The sequence below is a fragment of the Oncorhynchus masou genome, chromosome 11, assembly GCF_036934945.1.
Source record: "Oncorhynchus masou masou isolate Uvic2021 chromosome 11, UVic_Omas_1.1, whole genome shotgun sequence".
Taxonomy (NCBI): domain Eukaryota; kingdom Metazoa; phylum Chordata; class Actinopteri; order Salmoniformes; family Salmonidae; genus Oncorhynchus; species Oncorhynchus masou.
In genome coordinates this window covers 21,593,636-21,609,139 of record NC_088222.1, presented here as the reverse complement: position 1 = coordinate 21,609,139, position 15,504 = coordinate 21,593,636, and the positions used below count along the sequence as shown (strand labels likewise).

Sequence of the window (15,504 nt, the reverse complement as noted above, 5' to 3'; positions counted from 1 at the left end):
AAATTGGCGAGGGCACTAGAACAGTCTGCAGCACCTGGCTTAACCCTACTAGAATCTGAAGTCAAATGTCTACTGCTTGCTGATGATCTGGTGCTTCTGTCCCCAACCAAGGAGGGCCTACAGCAGCACCTAGATCTTCTGCACAGATTCTGTCAGACCTGGGTCCTGACAGTAAATCTCAGTAAGACAAAAAATAATGGTGTTCCAAAAAATGTCCAGTTGCCAGGACCACAAATACAAATTGCATCTAGACACCGTTGCCCTAGAGCACACAAAAAAACTATACATACCTCAGCCTAAACATCAGCGCCACAGGTAACTTCGACAAAACTGTGAATGAGCTGAGAGACAAGGCAAGAAAGGCCTTCTATGTCATCAAAAGGAACATAAAATTCGACATACCAATTAGGATGTGGTTACAAATACTTGAATCAGTTATAGAACCCATTGCCCTTTTTAGTTGTGAGGTCTGGGGTCCGTTCACCATTCAAGAATTCACAAAATGGGACATGCATGCATAATTCAACAAATAATACATGCAGGGCAGAATTAGTCTGTTACCCGCTAATTATCAAACTCTGTAAGATTTGTGACCTGTTGCAAGAAAAGGGCAAGAAAATGGCATATTTATGTTTACTATTTGCTCATAATATGACATTTGTAATGTCTTTATTCTTTTGGAACTTTTGTGAGCGTAATGTTTACTGTTGAGAGAGAGAGAGACCGTATACCCAACACAGCCTGCTAGATTCGGTTTCATCTGAACACCTCTATTCCCCACTGTGTGTGACCCAGGCAGAGAGAGTTGGCCCTTGGACGTCAGTGAGGAAGTCGATCATTCTGTCAGTCATCTGCTTTAGAGAGGAGGCAGAGTCACTAGAGCCTGGAAAGTCAACCTCTTCCTCTGTGATGTCAAATAAACAGAGGCAGTGAGGCAGGCCCTGTGTTTTCATAGTGTCCAGTCCCCTGCATAGACACGGGTGTTGATGGTAGAGCTACTAGATAAACTCAGCCAGTCTCTGGCTTTGCACTGACGTAATCACACACATGCACAGACAAACACACATGCACATACACACAACTCTCCAAGGAAACAGTCATTCTGCTACATGGCCCTACAGAAGACCTGGTAGCAGCCAAAAGGTAGTTGGTTATCTATCATTGATGGATCGTGCCTCTGACAGCCTAATGCCAATCTATTTGCTGAGGAGGTGGCAGGTAGGATGGCCTCCTGCAGAATCACCTTGCTGAGGCAAAGCTGTAACACTTGTTGAGTCTACAAACTGTCTGCAGAGTGGAACAGCTCATTTCGAATGCATGAGAGGAGGGATTTGTCAGTAAGCCTGTATTGAATACCTCTAGACACAGCACCTCTGGTGATTTGACCATGTCTCACAGACAACATAGTGGCATACATAGAGACACACTGGATGTGTGGAATAACTTAGATCTCTGCTATTACATACAGTTCTATAGACATACTGTACACATGCAATGCATGCTACAACAAATGTCCCTCCTCTCTGGAAGTGTCTGCCTTTGAGTTGGCGGGCACTTGCACTCTTAAAAGGGTGTGGGTGTGGAGAGAGTGGAGCGGTGTGTAGGAGCTGTTAATCCAGTTGTGGAACTGTACTGACGTGATGCTTTATTTATGTGATGCCGCTGGTGTTTGCATCGGGATGTTACATACTGCACACTGATAAAGATTGAGTATTTTGGAGATGCAAGGTAAAGTGTGTGTGTGTGTCTCAACATGTGTGTGTATACATTAGCTTCTGGCAGGGTTCCTGTTAGCGAGCAGAGGATAAGCACTGTGTTCTGCGTTGTGCAAGAGTAATGCCTGATTTAATCAAACACAGTGTTACAGCTTTAACTGCTGTCTGTCACTCCAGCATTCTGTTAGCAGAGAGATGAGGCTTTTCAGGGACGTGCTCAGGTGTGCTGTCAAGGTGCTATCACCACTTCATTGAGTCAGTGTTAGGGAGAGCTACAGGATATATGAATGGGATTAGAGGGAGTGAGGGGAGAGGCTGAATATTTTGGTGATTTTAGTGCTTAAGTAAGTAGTGGCTGTCTGTTAGAATGTTGCTGGCTGTGGAGGAATGTGAGGGGTTGAACTGTGGTAGTGTTTGGCTGGCAGTTGTCCAGGGGGGGGGGGGGGTGACAGAGGACAAAGACAGGAGTGGGACTGGGCATCCAGTCAGAGCGTGTGATTGCATTCTAGTTTTGTTCCATGAGATCACAGTAGTGGCAGAGGGAGACCTAGACTAGCAGCAGCTGTTGGGTCTGTCTCTGCTCTCTGGTTACAAGCTGGCACTGCCCACACATGGGGATGGGTAGAGAGGCACGTCGCAGAGTAGGCTAACACACTGAGGGTGGGCATGGGGGGTTTGTACAGACACAGCATGCTTGGCAGGAGAAGAGACGGATGAGAAAGGAGGTGCGAAAGAGAGACCCCCCCGGTCATAAGACACGACACACAGCTGGTTTCTCACAATGTACAGTATGATGTTTGTGCCTTGGTGGAAACATATTGGGAATGTAGTCGGTATTTAAATCACCATTTTAGTGTGAAAACCTGACAATCATAATCATTGACACATCCGAATACCCAGACTAGCCTACTACATACTGTATACTATGTACTCATTGCCGCATACTATTTAGCACATACCATTTAGTAAAAAGTATACAGTATGCCGCAATGCAATAGCAGCTTGACTGGCTGAGTAGGGGGGGGGGGGGGCGTGGCAGAGTGTGGGTGGATTTTTCCAAATTCAACAGACATGCATCGCATGAACTATCCTGCTAGTAGCTAATTTCCAATTCGATTAATTTCTCTAAACACTGAATAGAAAGGGAATGGAGTTATAGGCCTACTCAGGCTGGTTATAGGCAGACTATCAAATTCGACCTATACCATAGCCCATCTATCCTATTTAAAAAGGGCTGAAGACAGAAACAGATCATTTGGTTCCATTTCAACATGCAGTGGGGCAAAAAAGTATTTAGTCAGCCACCAATTGTGCAAGTTCTCCCCCTTAAAAATATGAGAGAGGCCTGTAATTTTCATCATAGGTACACTTCAACTATGACAGACAAAATTAGAAAAAAAATCCAGAAAATCACATTGAAGGATTTTGAATGAATTTATTTGCAAATTATGGTGGAAAATAAGTATAACAAATAACAATAACAAATGTTTATCTCAATACTTTGTTATATACCCTTTGTTGACAATGACAGAGGTCAAACGTTTTCTGTAAGTCTTCACAAGGTTTTCACACACTGTTGCTGGTATTTTGAACAAAAATAACTTAAGCTACATTTGAACACCACTGCACAAGCTTCGCTATTCGTCATCTTCCCAATTAAGTAGCCTAGTTTAGTTTGTTTTGTCTACTCGAAGAGAACTAGGGCCTATTATTTGCAACCCACATCTTCCAATGCATTGTTGAAGTGTGCATCAAATTCTACTAGATGAGACAAAATTATTAGGCTATGACATCCTGACATTTAAACCATACTCGGTTTTTAAAAACTCACATACTATAACACATTTTTTCGCATACTGAGAATGCGTCAAGCGCGATTGCGTGGTTTCCCCGTTATTCGTTGATTTTGGTAGCGCATTCCCATATCTAATTGATCTGCTGGTGTCAAAGCGGATTAGTATGACATCCAGGCATTTAAAGTATACTAGATTTATCAAATGCCACAAACTATTAAACAAAAAATGTCCGCATACTCAAACGGCCAACTATTTAGGACGTAAGTATCGGTATTCGGACACAGTCAGTGTTTTATCAGAAGAGGCAATTCCGGTAAATATGTTTGGGGAGTCTCAGATTGTTCTGGCAATTCTCACATAGGATCTTCATTGGGAGGAAGGATGTTTAACATGCTTTTACATTTGTATCACAACTATTTGTTTGAAAATCATGATGACATTGTCAATTTCAAGCCCCTTTTAGACCTATACATGCTTCCTGTAAGACTCTATGATATGTGAACCGTACATGATACAGACAACACCTTGATGCCATTATACTCCTTATAGTGTTTTCTCAAACATCAAGTTTGTCTAGATTCTGAAATACACATTTTCACATTAATTTAATCACCCCAAAAAACATGAATCTCTCAACTACGCTTTCTGTAACAATGTACTCTTCAAACATGTCACATTTCCAGAGTGGGCATTCTGGTACTTTTAATGATATGACCCACTTTTATACATAAAATTTGTAAGTCGCTCTGGATAAGAGCGTCTGCTAAATGACTTAAATGAAATGAAAAAAATGAAATAAAAATTGACGTTATAGTTCATTAGCCAATCATAGCACCCCTTTATAATTGCACATTCAGCAAGTCACCAGCAGAGGGAGTTTACTTTGAGTATAGTGTTCCAAACAATAGGTCTTCAAATGAACTAAATCAAAATGGGTAGTTTTGAGATATTAATATGTTTAGTAATGAATAATTAATCTGAAATTGTGTTTCAGAATCAAGACATACTCAATATGTTAGAGCTTACTATAAGGAGTATAATGACACCAAGGTGTTGTCTGTATCAAGTGTGGTTCACAGATCCTAGGGTCTTACAGGAGGTATGTATAGGTCTAAAAAGGGCCTACAATCACTACTTTCATCATGATTTTATTAAAAACATGCTTCCTCCCAATGAAGTTAATATGTGAGAATTGCCAGAACAATTGGAGATACCAAATATATGTTCCGTTCCTGTATGTTGAAAGAGATGCACAGGTTGACTCATAACCCGCAGTCACCGCGGTTATATCCACAGGGTGGATGGGTTTAGGGTCATTCAATATTGTGTGCATGAAGGGCGGCGGGTTGAATAAATAGAAAACAATACCTTTAACATCCATAAATCCAGTGGTCATCAACCTTTTCTTAGTCAAGATCCCTTTTCGCAGTCAAAAAGCAAGCTGAGGGTCATGCTGCTATCAAGACAACTGGGAATTCGGAAAAAAATAGATCAAATCATGACGTCAGTGGTCGGAAAGTTGGAGCTCTAGAAAGAATTCCGAGTTGGGTGACGTTTCTAAATGATTTTTCACAGTTGCCTCTCATTTCTTTCTGAGTTCCCAGTTGCCTGGGAACGTGGTATTAGTCTCAGCGGAGGGAGGGAAGACGCAGGAGAGGGTCTGCCTCTCACGGTCCCTGCTCTCTCCTTCCTTTCCTCTGGTGAGACTTACCAGAGTTAGGGGAGTGGGACACAGTGTTCCATCTGATGGTGAACTCAAGTCTCACCGCATCTGCCTCATGCACAAATCCATGTTGTTCTTTCTTTCAGCATCAGAATGTGAATGTGAATGCTCAATTAGATACCATCTGTAGAGGTGCTCTCTTTATCAGCATTATAAAAGCTGATAGCATTTCAACCACATAAAATATGCATCCAAGCTGAACTAAAATCTTATCAGAAACATGTTGGGTCGTCTTCACAGCTTTCTATTTCCATACAAACAGTCAAACTGATGTAATTTGGAAATTTTGCAAAACATTTTCCCCCGTACAAACAGCTGACCCTTGCCCCACTAGTGTATATGTTGTGTGATGTGCACCTGAGGTTTACTCTACCTAAGGGGACCAGACCTGCCAGCTGCCTGCCACTTGGCACCTGTGCCCACCGAGCCTGCCATCCTGCCCATATGGTTTGGTCTGATAGTCACACAGACTCCATGTAATGCCGACAGGGACATTGCATTCCCTTACAGTTTGGTCATCTGTTATGTAGACTGGGTTGGGTTAGATTTTCCTTCTTCTCCCTTTTTTTATGTTTACTTTCCCTTGTGTCCAGTACGTGTTGCGGCAGACCTATTCTTATTAACAGAACAGCTGAATATGCTAAAAATACTGCGATTTTGTCATGACGTACTCCAATCACCAAAAGCATCCACTTTGAATCTGCTCTGTGATAGGTCAAGTAATGGTAGAAGACGCATGACCAGAGATCTGTCTGAAGTAGGCGAGCTCACTACAGCGTTCACACACCTTGTATACATGTGTGTTCACATCACCACATGTCCTCTTCCCCTATCTCTTTGTGCTACTTCCATGAAGTCTGCAGTTTGATGCTATCGGTACACATGGCAGTATTCAGTGCCAGCAGTTTCCTTTGACATCTGGGGAAATGATTGTAAGGTATGGAGTGAGGAGAACGTATGTAGTGAGGAGAACTTTGGTCCATTTGTTTCCAGAATGAACCTGGACAATGTGTTTAGCATTTGTAACAGTGCCCACTACCTTCCTTTAAACCTGCTTCTCCTCCTCACTCACACAGATATGTCATCTTATTTCCTAATGACCAAAATATGTTTGCTGAAACACTAGTCAAACTACTCTCACACCAGCTATTATAACAGTAAACTAATCCTAAGTAAACACACCCATTCTACACAGGTAGGAAGAGTATGTGTATTATCCTCTAGTGATGTATATAGTGACTGTTCAAACATAGGCATAGCAGGACACTGTGGTCTCTTCATGTTGTGTTATATTGTAGTGCAGCAGGCATGGTGATATATAGAAATGAATGAGACACTCATGCCAGCCAGTTTCCAGCCCTCACAGCCAACTGTTAAGAGTGCAAAAAAAAAAAAACAGAACACAATTATTCAGTGGAATTCAATGCGCTGCCATGGAATCAGAGTGGGTTTTATGAGTAGACACAAGTGGTGCCTGGAGTGGAGAGGAAAGTACCCTTCCAAAACCAGAGGTAAAAAGAGGTGAACTTCAATGGAGAGGTGTCAGTCTACTATATTAGGATGACATCACACTGATAAGTGGTGCTCTATTAAGAGTGGTATATATTGTCAAGGGAGTCTGGACATTGAATTTTATATAAAATGCTTGCCGAATTTTGATTGTTGATTGATATTGATCAGAGTTTTACAGAAAGCAAACATGAAACTTAACTTGTTTTAACTTACAGCACCAGCTAGCTCAATGCCTTTACAAAATATGTGTGTGAACATATGTTTTCTTAATAACTACCTAGATGCCTTTAGAAAACAATAATATTGTCTGTCTCATAGCATGACAATGGTCTTCAAAAAGTAAGTGAAAGTTTGCATGACGTATAGCCTGACATGAAGAATGCATGTGAACACAATAGAGGCAGTTTTAAGAGAGTGGTGTGATGGTTGTGTGGTAATCTGATAAAAACAATATGAAAATGTAATGAATTGAAGGTTATTTGTTGTTTTAAAAATCGAAATGTACAGATTTTAAGGCTGTGTCATTAGATTTGGGATGGGGTGGGGTTGCCAGAAATTCTGGAGAAAAAAATGGGTTCCCCAGAAATTCTGGCTGAAAAAATGAGGTCCCTGCTAAAAAATGTGATTACCACTGATCTAGAGAGACTATATGAATCCAGGGTCCAACTGTAAGGCTGTCAGAGTACTTAATGTTGCTTGTTGTAGCCTTTCCCATATATTGTGCGTCCTGGGTATAGTAATGTGTGATGTTTTAATACCTGAGATAATCAAATGTCTTAATGCCTGAGCAATCAAATCAGGGGATGTAATCACTCCAAAGTCATGTGATTTGTTAATCTCCTGTGACAGACTTGTATCGCATGAGAGTCTAGATTTGGTTCTGGATTCTGAATTCATTAGCTGTTAGCCTGCTTAATCAAATGACATGTTTTTTTCGGTTCCATTCTGTGTATCTGGAAGGACAGAAGGCGGTTGCCTCAATGATTGCAACTCACCAACTACTATACAGCATTATGATGAGTATGTGGTCCTACTCATATCTGTAATGTTTTCCTGAAGGTTTGGCGTTGTAACAAGCACAACTCCAAAGGTGGTTATTGTTCCGCCATACATTTTAATCAGCCACTGATTGAGTGAGTAAACTCCCTAGCTAAGCAATGACTTAGGTTGATCCATGAAGAAACAGCAGCTAGAGTGTAACGGTTTTCTTCTGGTGAAAGAGAGGCGGGACCAAAATGCAGCGTGGTTAGTTTTGTACATCTTTAATAAAGATGAAAATACAACAATCTATAAAACAAGACAGTCCTATCTGGTGCCACAAACACAAAGACAGGAACAATCACCCACAAAACCCAACACAAAACAGGCTACCTAAATATGGTTCCCAATCAGAGACAATGACTAACACCTGCCTCTGATTGAGAACCATATCAGGCCAAACATAGAAATAGACAAACCAGACACACAACATAGAATGCCCACCCAGCTCACGTCCTGACCAACACTAAAACAAGGAAAACACACAAGAACGATGGTCAGAACGTGACATAGAGCAAAGGCCCTTTAGAGTTTAGAGTTGTGAAACCCAGGTCTTTTCGCTGGCTCAGAGTGATCTTAGATTTGAATGCATTAGATTTAATATAGTGTATTAAGAGTACTGTATTGCTCCAAGAATATCTAAATCAATTTCATGAAAGCTCAGCGTATAACCAATCAAGAATTATTAAAGTAATGACAGACTGTCATTTATCTTTGCTAAATTGAATTCTTGCCATAATATGGACTTGGTATCTTCGGTATACATTGTCACAACACAACTGATTGGCTCAAATGCATTAAGACAGAAAGAAATTCCACAAATTAACTTTTAACAAGGCACACCTTTTAATTGAAATGCATTCCAGGTGACTACCTCATGAAGCTGGTTGAGAGAATATCAAGAGTGGTGTGCAAAGCTCTCATCAAGGCAAAGGGTGGCTACTTTGATGAATCTCAGATATAAAATATATTTTTATTTGTTTAACACTTTTTTGCTTACTACATGATTATGTGTTATTTCATAGTTTTGATGTCTTCAATATTATTCTACAATGTAGAAAATAGTAAAAATTAAGAAAAATCCTTGAATGAGTAGGCGTGTCCCATCTTTTGACTGGTGCTGAATATATATGCTTCGCTTTCTTAATGAATCAGAAAATCAGCATTTCTTGTTGTTCATCAATGCTTCCTGGCTAAATCATTGATCCTGTTCTGTAGTATACCCCTCAGAGCTGCATTTGGACATTGTTTTCTCAGCAGACACACAGGAGAGGAGGTGTCTGTTTTTCCACCATGTGTTTTGTCAGAGTGGAGGGTGGGACAGATGTGAGTGTGGTACTGTGGATATGTATTTATAGACTTTAGGTTGTTGACTTCATTTGTGTTTCAAATGTTGATCAAACTTTGTGAATCTATAAAGTGTTATGTTGGAAGCTATTCATGTGATTAACACAGACTGTACACATTTTATCAATCTACATAATAGCATTTTAAGCCTTACAACTCCAGAGCAGAGTGAGAGAGTGAGTTGTACTGTAATCTTTTGTTTTTTTCCCTTTATTTAACTAGGCAAGTCAGTTAAGAACAAATTCTTATTTTCAATGACAGCCTCGGAACAGTGGGTTAACTGCCTGTTCAGGGGCAGAACGACAGATTTGTACCTTGTCAGCTCAGGAATTTGAACTTGCAACCTTCCAGTTACTAGTCCAACGTCCTAACCACTAGGCTACCCTGCCACCCTAAATACATCTTGTCTTTTCCACTGGGCTGGGGCAAGACCCAAACTGAGCATTTCTCCTAATTAAGGAATGCAGCATCTGATTGACAAATGAGCCATTAGTCAGCCAGCAGACCAGACACAGGGTTTCCCTGCCAGGATTTCAGGGCCCACAGGCTTCCCATCGCAGGAGACACTGCAACAGATGGTTTAACACTCAGACACGGTCCTCAGAGCAGGATGGAAAAGAGGGTGAGGAGGAGGAGGTGGTTAAAACATCACTTGTTTTTACAATACCTATGGACCAGTCTCACCCACAACAGTGGTGACAACGGAGAAACAACAGGTGGAAATACAGGACATGAGTCGGCAGAGAATTGTTCAATCAAGATGGTGATTAAATAACGTATGTTTGTGTTCTGTTGTGTTTGTCATTACACAGCTGGATAAAAGTGGGCAGTGCATTTGTTGATGTTGTGTTGTCCTCCAATGGGTTAGTTGGTGCTGCTGGGTTCAGGAAGAGTTCAGTAGAACAGCAGATGGGCAATTCAACGGTAACAGAGTGACACTGAGACAAAATCCAAAGATTGCAAAGTTAAACAAACCATACAACTTTATGGACAAGGACTACTTTTAAAGGCCCAATGCAGCCATTTTTATATCAGTATCATATAATTTCTGGTTAACAATTAAGTACCTTACTGTAATAAATTCCATTAAAATGGGAAAAAATAATTTTGAGGAAAACCTCTTTCTTAAGCAAGAATTCAGCTAGGACTGTCAGGAAGTGTTCTGAGTGGGGAGGGGAAAACTGAAAACTAGCTGTTATTGGCAGAGAGATTTGGAACTCTTTTTGTTATTGGTCTATTAACAAATTTACAGCATGGTGATGTCACCATGGAAAGCCAAAACTCCCGCCCACACAGACCTGCTGATTAGAATGTCTATCTATATATATATATATATATATATATATATATATATATATATATATATATATATATATATATATATTGTATTTTCAACCAGCAACTACCAGGATATAACACTGATAAAAAAAATCTCACACTTTTGCAGTGTTAGTTTCGTCAGCTGTTATATAATATCATATAAAACACAGGAAAATTGAATTTTCATGCAATGGGCCTTTAACAATTTCCACAGAAAATTTAGCAAAAACATATTTACTTGAAAAACAGTGCAGATGCAAAGTTTATGCTGTTTGTGACATCATTCTGTTACCAAACTTTGCATCAGCACTGTTCTTTAAGTAAATGTGCATCTGAGGCTGGGTCTGTATCTGTGTCACTATCTAATGAGTTTGGCTGGGGCTCCCATTTTGCAGAGGAACCAGGAGAACATTCTGCTCTGCTGAGAGAGAGGGAGAGAGCCTGGGGAGTGTCAGGGAGGACTATGACCTCCCTCAGTCTCAGTGGGATATAGAGAGGAGATGTGCCATGTGTGTGTGTGTCCTCACTCAGACAGAAACAACATGGCCACCCATCACTCAGACAGAAACAACATGGCCCCCCATCATTCAAACAGAAACAACATGGCCACCCATCACTCAGACAGAAACAACATGGCCACCCATCATTCAAACAGAAACAACATGGCCACCCATCACTCAGACAGAAACAACATGGCCACCCATCACTCAGACAGAAACAACATGGCCACCCATCACTCAGACAGAAACAACATGGCCACCCATCATTCAGACAGAAACAACATGGCCACCCATCATTCAGACAGAAACAACATGGCCACCCATCACTCAGACAGAAACAACATGGCCACCCATCACTCAGACAGAAACAACATGGCCACCCATCACTCAGACAGAAACAACATGGCCACCCATCATTCAGACAGAAACAACATGGCCACCCATCATTCAGACAGAAACAACATGGCCACCCATCATTCAGACAGAAACAACATGGCCACCCATCACTCAGACAGAAACAACATGGCCACCCATCACTCAGACAGAAACAACATGGCCACCAATCACTCAGACAGAAACAACATGGCCACCCATCACTCAGACAGAAACAACATGGCCACCCATCACTCAGACAGAAACAACATGGCCACCCATCACTCAGACAGAAACAACATGGCCACCCATCACTCAGACAGAAACAACATGGCCACCCATCACTCAGACAGAAACAACATGGCCACCCATCACTCAGACAGAAACAACATGGCCACCCATCATTCAGAAAGAAACAACATGGCCACCCATCATTCAAACAGAAACAACATGGCCACCCATCACTCAGACAGAAACAACATGGCCACCCATCACTCAGACAGAAACAACATGGCCACCCATCACTCAGACAGAAACAACATGGCCACCCATCACTCAGACAGAAACAACATGTCACCCATCACTCAGACAGAAACAACATGGCCACCCATCATTCAGACAGAAACAACATGGCCACCCATCACTCAGACAGAAACAACATGGCCACCCATCACTCAGACAGAAACAACATGGCCACCCATCACTCAGACAGAAACAACATGGCCACCCATCACTCAGACAGAAACAACATGGCCACCCATCATTCAAACAGAAACAACATGGCCACCCATCATTCAGACAGAAACAACATGGCCACCCATCACTCAGACAGAAACAACATGGCCACCCATCATTCAGACAGAAACAACATGGCCACCCATCACTCAGACAGAAACAACATGGCCACCCATCACTCAGACAGAAACAACATGGCCACCCATCACTCAGACAGAAACAACATGGCCACCCATCACTCAGACAGAAACAACATGGCCACCCATCATTCAAACAGAAACAACATGGCCACCCATCACTCAGACAGAAACAACATGGCCACCCATCACTCAGACAGAAACAACATGGCCACCCATCACTCAGACAGAAACAACATGGCCACCCATCATTCAGACAGAAACAACATGGCCACCCATCATTCAAACAGAAACAACATGGCCACCCATCACTCAGACAGAAACAACATGGCCACCCATCACTCAGACAGAAACAACATGGCCACCCATCACTCAGACAGAAACAACATGGCCACCCATCACTCAGACAGAAACAACATGGCCACCCATCACTCAGACAGAAACAACATGGCCACCCATCACTCAGACAGAAACAACATGGCCACCCATCATTCAGACAGAAACAACATGGCCACCCATCACTCAGACAGAAACAACATGGCCACCCATCATTCAAACAGCAATTTTGGGTGTGTGTTATAAGTAATCTGTATGTAATCTGTAGGTGAGCTGTGTGTGACGTTCCAGTCATTGTCCTGTGAGGAGGACAGGGTGACTAGAGAAAAGGAGAGAATGATGAAGAGAGAGGATGTGCTTCTGCTTGCCCATTGGGTTCTAGTCCAGGTCACTGTAAAGCACATTGTGACAAATGTTGATCTGAAAAGGTCTTTGTATATAAAATGTGATGAATTAGTTGATGGATTGATTGATGGCTGGAAGAGGAAAGAGAACAAGCCCAGAACACCTCTCCTCCTCACCGTACATTTCTACCGGTGTTGTGATACAATGTGTCTGCAAGAACAGCTGTGTGACTCCAGTACTGTGTGTGACCGTGGAAAACAGGCTAACATCTTATGGCACAATAATATTTTGTGACAGTCAGTCACGTGTAGCTCAGGCTAAAAATACGTATCCTTTCCGTCTCTTTCTTTGTCTCCTTCATTTTGTCCACTCAAACTTTAACTGTCCTTCTATGTTGTGTATTTGAGTCTCTCCTTCTCTGTCTCTATTTCTCCCCCTTTCACTTTGCTTTCTCCCTATTGATTTTATTCCTGATGGATAGCATTGTCAGTTTTGAAGTCTGTCAGAGATGTCATTTTGTTGTCTCACTCTCGTCTTGGGCAGGTGACCGATTCACAAGTTATACATCTTGGTTGTGTGGAATAGCTGGGAGCTGAAAACTGAGAGACACAAGAACATCGGTGAGTGAACCCTCTACTCTCTTTATTACCTCTATTTTGGAGACGGGGCAAGTGGTCAAGGGAACAAAACAAGGGTGTGAAGGGTTGAAGTGTAGAGAAGAGGGGTGATTGGCTGGAGCTTGGGGGTGTGAGGCTGGTGCTTGGAGGTGAGAGGCTGGTGCTTGGAGGTGAGAGGCTGGAGCTTGGAGGTGAGAGGATGGAGCTTGGGGGTGAGAGGCTGGAGCTTGGGGGTGAGAGGCTGGACCTTGGAGGTGAGAGGCTGGAGCTTGGGGGTGAGAGGCTGGAGCTTGGAGGTGTGAGGCTGGAGCTTGGATGTGAGAGGCTGGAGCAGGGGGGTGAGAGGTAGGAGCTTGGGGGTGAGAGGCTGGAGCTTGGGGGTGAGAGGCTGGAGTTTAGGGGTGAGAGGCTGAAGCTTGGGGGTGAGAGGCTGGAGCTTGGGGGTGAGAGGCTGGAGCTTGGGGGTGAGAGGCTGGAGCTTAGTGGTGAGAGGCTGGAGCTTGAGGGTGATTGGCTGGAGCTTGGGGGTGAGGGGCTGGAGCTTGGGGGTGGGGACTGGGGAGTGTGGACCCGAGAGTGGCTATAGAGTAGGGCACTCTAGCCTCTGTTGAGTCTCCAACAACCGGATCTTCCGTTTTTCAGTGGCGACTTCCACTTTTGGACGTTAACAATGACACTCCATCTTAACTCCTCCTCCACATTCACTGACTTGGTTGAACAGCGCAGAAGAGAACATCCCTGACATTTTTTTTGTTTTCTTCTCATCAAGACTAGCAGGGGATCTAGTTTCATGCGTTTCTTTTATGCCTTTTACGTTAGATTAATCGCACGCTGAGTCCCGCTGTAACAGAGACTGGACTATGATTGGTGGTTCCCTCTAGAACCATAAGAGACTTGATCAGGGACGAGCCGTCCCCCTTTTGCAGGCCCACAGATCAATTTCCTCCCCCCAAAAAATATTATGATTATTATTTATATTTTTGGGGAACTCAGTCGGGGTCTCAAATTACTGTTGAGAGTTAGAATTTCGAATTTTTGTTTTGCATCAGCACTCGGTGGTGCATCAGCAGTCGGTTGTGCATCAGCAGTCGGTTGTGCATCAGCAGTCGGTTGTGCATCAGCACTCGGTTGTGCATCAGCAGTCGGTTGTGCATCAGCACTCGGTTGTGCATCAGCAGTCGGTTGTGCATCAGCAGTCGGTTGTGCATCAGCAGTCGGTTGTGCATCAGCAGTCGGTTGTGCATCAGCAGTCGGTTTTGCATCAGCAGTCGGTGGTGCATCAGCCGGCTCTAACTGCATGTGTGGGTATGATTTCAGATTTTTGGTGGCTCCCAACCCATCCCTGTACCCATAGCTTTCACTTATGGGTACACTCACAACACACACCAGTCCACCCATTATGCCATAATTGAATGGGGATTGGGACGCCCATTCTATTACTTTTATTTCTATGTCTGTGGTGCCATGATACTGGTCCTTTTGTAGAACCAACAGAAACTAGACTGTGATGCTGTAAAGCAGGGCTCTGTGGTTCAGAGATACTGGTCCAGTAGTGTAGTGCTTTTTTGGGGGGTAAATTAATAGTCCTACAACTACATGGTATATATATATATATATCTGTAGGCTGTAGCCTAATAGGCCTACGACTTCATGGTATATATATATATCTGTAGGCTGTAGCCTAATAGTCCTACAACTACATGGTATATATCTATCTGTAGGCTGTAGCCTAATAGGCCTACGACTTCATGGTATATATATATCTGTAGGCTGTAGCCTAATAGTCCTACAACTACATGGTATATATATATATATATATATATATATATATATCTGTAGGCTGTAGCCTAATAGTCCTACAACTACATGGTATATATATATCTGTAGGCTGAAGCCTAATAGTCCTACGACTACATGGTATATATCTATCTGTAGGCTGTAGCCTAATAGTCCTACAACTACATGGTATATATATATATATCTGTAGGCTGTAGTCTAATAGTCCTACAAC

The 15,504-nt window shown here is 42.6% G+C and overlaps 1 protein-coding gene across 1 annotated transcript in view; it reads left to right on the top strand.

Annotated features, from left to right (window-relative positions):
- The window catches only part of LOC135548310 (bone morphogenetic protein receptor type-1B-like), a 135,963-nt gene that overhangs the window by 35,362 nt on the left and 85,097 nt on the right, over positions 1-15,504 (top strand). Inside the window, exon 3 of the mRNA XM_064977776.1 lies at positions 13,420-13,496. The gene's annotated coding sequence lies outside the window, so the exon portion shown is untranslated. The remainder of the gene's footprint in view (positions 1-13,419; positions 13,497-15,504) is intronic.